We start from the raw sequence: 6429 nt of genomic DNA, 5'->3' as shown, positions 1-6429 counted from the left end.
ATACTCTCTTCTGAAACTTTGTTGAGGACTTTTACGGGCTTACGGCAGTAACGACGGCACAGCTTAGAAAGACGGAATACATTCGGCTTGTGTGGATAATAATAGACTTCTAAATACTTTGTTTTGTGAGTAGAGACCATATTTGTACTACTGTAGACGTTTGGTAGACGTTTTATCCGCGGGCAGCAGCCATTCATTTTCAATGGAGCCTGCACATTGAACGTGGACGTCCGCGCAGGAAAATAGACTCGAGTTCCATTTTCAAGAAGCAACGCGGACATGTCCGGGCGGGGCGGACATGCGTCGCGCTTACACCGCGCTCCTGTGTGCAACGCATGATTTGTTTTCATGTATTCTAACAGTTTCGGACTGATAACGGACACGTTCTGTGGACGTACTGTGGATGTCCGCGCCGTTGGTGTGAATTAGGAGAAGGTGTTTGGAGAGGGATCCACAAGGGTGGAAGATGGAGACATGGGAAGAAGGTGACCAGATGATGTTACCCTCATTGTGTTTGACTGACAAATGGCCTCAGGTGCACAGACACGTGTAAACTGAGAGTGTGGAAACTAGGCAACCATGGACAGTTCCGATGAAGGGGATGACATGGAAGATGATCATTATAACCTAATGAAATTCAAAATAAAACTACCAATTCCCTATCCAACATGTGTCTTTACTGACTTGCAACTGCTTGGGTCCCAGTGTATTTGTCCATTAAATTGCCCATATAAAACATCTTTCAAAATTCATCAACATTCCATTCAAGACATACCATACCTAAGTGGCTGCTGTCAGGCGTTTTCTGGTAGTGGGGGATATACCTTGCCAAAAAACATTGTCAGCATTTGCACCCAAATGTAGGGGAGGTTCATTTCCAAAACCGTTACCGGGTGGACACTGAAGGGGACAAGATTAAGTGTCAGAGAATCGCTGAACTGTAAGTGGGCCTGGAATCGTAGCTCCTCTAGTACAAGAGTTTCATTCTCATTCTGGAGTGGCAATTTTACTAGTATAATCTGACCGTATGTAAAGCAATATAGTAGCTGTTACTACCCTAAAAAGTTGCTCTTTGATATTAAACAATAACGAAAATAAAAAGACTCTGGGGATGACGTCACACAATGGGAATGGGAAGTCAATGTCAATGTCAATCCATCAAAGTTAAAAAGGGAATATTTATCCGCATATCGTTGAAACAACGTATGCATTTCTTCCCTGGCCATTTTGTTGTTACTGGAGAAAATAACACAACTTGTATTTCTTTACTGACACGTTGTTTTGGGCTTTGATACAGGCACAGTTTCCTATCGGCTAGCCTAAGCCTACTTATCTTGATGGAAAGGGCATTTAATAACCATTTCCACCAAGGCTTCTGTGAAATGTCACAGATATCACATGTGAGCAACACAAAACTATTCCTGATGTGCAGTAAATCAATTGTGGTAAACCATAATGACGAGACTCTTGCATGGTGTCAATCTTCCTATAATTAAAAGGACGCACCGTGACATTTTGATACTATTCTGATTTCTAAAAGCCATCTTTTACATTGAACACTTGTTTGCACATTGATGACATTGCTTCTCTACTCTAGTCTTTCCATAGCTCATCATTGGCTCGCTGTTATCTATTTTTTTGGTGAATAATGTACCCGTCACCTCATTGCTCTATTGCTTTGAGGGTACAGGTTCTCTTTTTGACATTTCTCTCTCGCTGCCTAATGGTCGGACAACACTAACACTGAAATAGAGCACTTCTGAGCGTTCGAGGGAAAACATTTGTTTTGCACGTACACTACAACTGAGCCGACTTCCCCTCAACTTGTAACTTTTTGCCATCAAATCAGCCGGCTCCGGTTAGCATGACTTTGCTTTGACATAACCTCACTCGGTCGGCTAGTTTTTGTTGTAATTTTTTATAAATCAATGTGCAGGTCTCAAGGGTGGCAACAGCCAAACTATTGATTAATGGGTTGTCAGGGGGTTGTTTAGGCCTACACAAAAAAATGCCACTTGTTACCACGAACAAACTGACAAGATATGATTCTTGGCCCATCGCCTAAAGAGTGGTACAAGTGATAGAAGTGACAGAGTATGCCCATTAAAAGCAGAATGCAAGAATTCCAACATTCCAATTGGCTGTGGCATCTGTCGCCGAACCACATTAAGGCACAAATAGAACAGATGTGACTTGAGCGATTCCAGCGACTGAAGTAATTGACTCAGGAGTTTACCCATTAGCATGATTCGAAATGGAAACACGTTCCACCGAGGCATGGCAACACTTTTTTTGGTCTTTACAAAGCCCATTTTTAGTTCCAACAGGGGCAATTTTGGAATTGCCTCAAACGTGGTTCCGAAGCATGCAAGCCTAGTTCCAAGTGTGACATGTTGCCCTCTCTGTAACTGATTTGCCGTCAGTGCACACATCTAAACCTCACCCATGTAAATCACAATGGCTTGGGAGCGTACCTATGTTCCCACGCCCCATTGGTCCCACAGCCCATTGGTCCCACGGCCCACTAGTCCCACAGCCCATTGGTCCCACGTCACTAAGACTTTTTTTCATTATTTAGGCCCATTGGTCCCACAGCCCATTGGTCCCACAGTCCATTGTTCCCACAGCCCATTGGTCCCACATTGCTTTTTTATTTGAATTTTTAGGCCCATTGGTCCCTCGGGACTCACTAGTTCGACGTCCTTTCGGTACTTACCGCTTACGTCATACGACCCTAAACCTAACCCTAACCCTAAACCTAACATTAACCTTAAATCGCTTGTTTGAAATGTTTGATTACCATGTGAAGTACAGAGAGGGCGTCAAACTAGTGGGTCCCTTGGTCCCACAGCCCATTGAACTGTGATGTGGGACCAATGGACTGTGGGACCAATGGACTGTGGGACCAACGGACCTAAAATTAAATTAAAAAATCTTAGTGATGTGGGACCAATGGGCTGTGGGACCAATGGGCTGTGGGACCATTGGGCCTAATTTTGAAAAAACGCAAAAGTCTTAGCAATGTGGGACCAATGGGCTGTGGGACCAATGGGCCGTGGGAACATTGGGCTGACCCCCAATGGCTTTTCTGCAGCCCATTTTTACAAGTATGCTAGATAATCAGACATTAGCCAAACAGTTGACTCCAGTCCTTGGCCAATGAATACGTTGTCAAGGAATTGTGCTTTTGTGCAGATGGCGTTATTGGCCCATTTAAAAATAAAAAAATAAAAAAGTCCGTTATATGTTACCCATTTCCATGAAGCCCCTTTCGGAAGCTCCAAGCCTCCTTGTGAGACGACGCTTTTTGAATGGACTTATAAACACGCATTGACTTCATATGCACACGTATGAGCAGTAGGCAAGTTCACAAACCTGAATGAATTAGCCGCAATGGCTGTGCAATGATATGAAACAATGGAACTGTAGTTTCTGTATACTAAGTGTGTACTATAAAGACAAGTGTAGCAATACCTTCTGGGCAGTTCAACAACGCATTGATACCTTCACTTCTGATCTCCCCCCGCCCCACTTACTTCCGTCGATACAATTGGGGAGGGGAAAAAAATCAGAAGTGAAGGTATCGATGCGCTGTCGAAGCACCCGGAAGGTGTTTCCACAGCATAGAAAAGGCCACGTTTGAATATGCGTAATCAAACTTTATTTCCTGCAAATGGTCATATAAACCTATGTAAACAGGAAAAACCTGGAAGACTTTGGTCGCAAATACAGTGTAAAGCAATAATGAGTACACCCCTGTTGAAAAGTAACATTTCAATTTCGAGACATTTCGAGCCGACACAGCCCCTTCTCAGGCACTCTCTATGGGAGTTTAACATAGGGGTGTACTCACTTTTGCACCAGCATAATTTCACAAAAATTGACAAATATGTCATTTAAGTTATACTATTTTACTTACTATTGACCAGAATGCATTGACATGGCCAAGTACGCATGCACACTGCACAGCAAAACCAGCAATGTGCCATCACGATCGAGTTTATGGATATACGTATACGGGCATCCAGGTACTTTGCTTGTTAATGTGCCTTGCGCCCCCTTTTTATGCCCCTATTTGAACAGCTGACAACACAACACGTCTTTGGCATGTTGAGTGTGAACAACGCTAGTCTACAGGTCCTTGTCTTTCATTTATTCTTTCCCAACACCATCAATTGACTTGCATCGGCTTTTCCCCCGATGTTTTCCCCCAAAAAGGGGCGTAACGCACATGGCACACGTCACGCCATTTATCCCTATACTCTTGTTCTCATGGCCACTTCTAGTGGCTGCTCACTCCACGTACAACCCAGGTGAATAATCTTGTAGTGTAAATGCATGCCAGACAAGTTCCGTCAGCTTCCTGTCAACCTTCATGAATATTTATGAAGCCTAGAACCAAACACGGTTCTACAGTAACAACAGCTTTTGCATTGAGTCGCTGGCGACAGAAGAGACGCGATTTGGGTGACTAGAGGCGAATGGAGCGACTTGAGTGACAGTTGGACTAGATCGAATATTATGCAAATGAGCTATGATGCGTTTGGCAGCAGCCGCCACAGCCAGCTGGAATGCTTGCAGTCTGCTTTTAAAGGGGCATTCCTACGGTGGAGAGATGAATATGTATTGAAATTGGGCCATATATGTAGTAGAATAGTACCATACATTTCTAATGTGGTGCCTTTACTGAGAAAAGGCAGAAAATGACTTTTTAGTGCTTATGGCTGTTTGACAACATTCCCCATAATGCATTGCGCTTAGCTCCGCAGGCCAACACGCCCCTTTTTAGGGGGACGCGGGAGCGCCGCGACTTCTACGTGCCTAGGAAAACAATAATGAACGATCGCAGCCACCAGAAAGAGTTTCCAAATAAATTGTGCTTTCACTTGCAAAGATCAAAAATGCTTCATTTTCAGCAACATAACCCTCATTGATCAACCAGCGAAATGTTGAGCAATTACGGGTTGGTGATGTCCAGATTGCATGTGCGTTTTTGGTGTTAGTGGTTAGTGGTGTTGGCTAGGAAACTGGTTAGCTGGTTAGCTAACGCTGTGTTTCGAAGGAACAAAAGGTGTATGGTTTCACTTACAAAGTTAAAAAAAATGCCTCGTTTTCAACCCAGAGACCCTCCTTGATCAACCAGCGATACGTTGAGCAATTTTGGGCTTGTTAAATGTTAAGGTATTTCTTAGATGTCATCATTGCATGTTCGAATTTAGCTAGAAATCCACTAGGCATACTGTAGACAGACAAGGCCGTTGACCAGGGCGCCAGTAATAGGCCCTTCTTGAACTTCCCACAGAATTAGAACATAAAGTAAAATAAAACATTAAACTTTACTTTGACAATGATTATTCATAGCAGGCACTCAGTTAGTATGTAGGTACTAGATCAGCTGTGCTCAATCAGATAAACGACACTATTTTTACAGATACCTTCAGCCATGCTGGCTGTTAGCTGTTAGCATGTTAGCTGCAGCTCTCTGCGAATGACTTCACAATACACTGGCTAGTGATGTGTCGGTCGCGAACGATTCGGCTCAAAGAGCCGGCTCTTTGCCGTGAAAGATTGGATTATTCTTCAGTATATCGCTGTCTTCCCTGTCACTGTGCGTGTGCTCTGTTGTTTCCCCACGTCTTTTTTTTTGCTCTGCAGTGCCTCGCTGTCTCTCTCTGTTGTGTTTTTCTGTGAGCCCCATTAGATTTTGCAATGGAGCAGCTATTCTTCCCCCGAGTTATTCATATTCACAATTGAAAAATACAAATACTGTATAAGCCACACAAAATGACAGTGAACATGAAATACCTACAGGGGAGGATGTCAGTGCACATCATCCCGACCACGAGGGTCATATTGCTTTCATACAATAGTTCAATTACCAACAAAATACCAGAATAAATGTTCGAATTCATGTTTATTAGTTACCTTCATCATACTTTGTTTACCTGCTCCCGCTAAGCAAAGTAGTTCCGAATTGATTGTATGGTTGCTATGCAATGACGAGCTGACAGCGCCAGCGCGTAAAGTTCCATGAAACGGTGTGAAGTGCATTTCTGGACTGCGACTGGGCTTCGCTTACTAAAATGATGCATGATAAATGAAAACACTGTGCAACTTCAACATTTTATTTGGCTTCTTTAATAAGCCTTTTGGCCGACATTGATTTTCACATTTTTTCGGACCGCACAAGCTGTGTAAAGACTCACCTCCCTCGTCTTTCCCTCTCCAGTGCTGCATGAGATCTGAGCGCTGTTCTCATACGCACAACCACACAAATCAATCCTTTGTAGGCCTATGATACCCCGATGTCTGCTTTAGGCTACTGCAGGCTACAACTTTGCTGCTGAAACACTTTCTCAGGCAAACGTCTGATGTGGGTGCGAACCCAGAAAGGGGTTCGCATTTTGCCTCCCAATAAACTAAAAGGCA

Source organism: Engraulis encrasicolus, chromosome 22 (assembly GCF_034702125.1).
Source record: "Engraulis encrasicolus isolate BLACKSEA-1 chromosome 22, IST_EnEncr_1.0, whole genome shotgun sequence".
NCBI classification, from domain to species: Eukaryota; Metazoa; Chordata; class Actinopteri; order Clupeiformes; family Engraulidae; genus Engraulis; species Engraulis encrasicolus.
Note: the sequence above shows the minus strand (reverse complement) of the source record.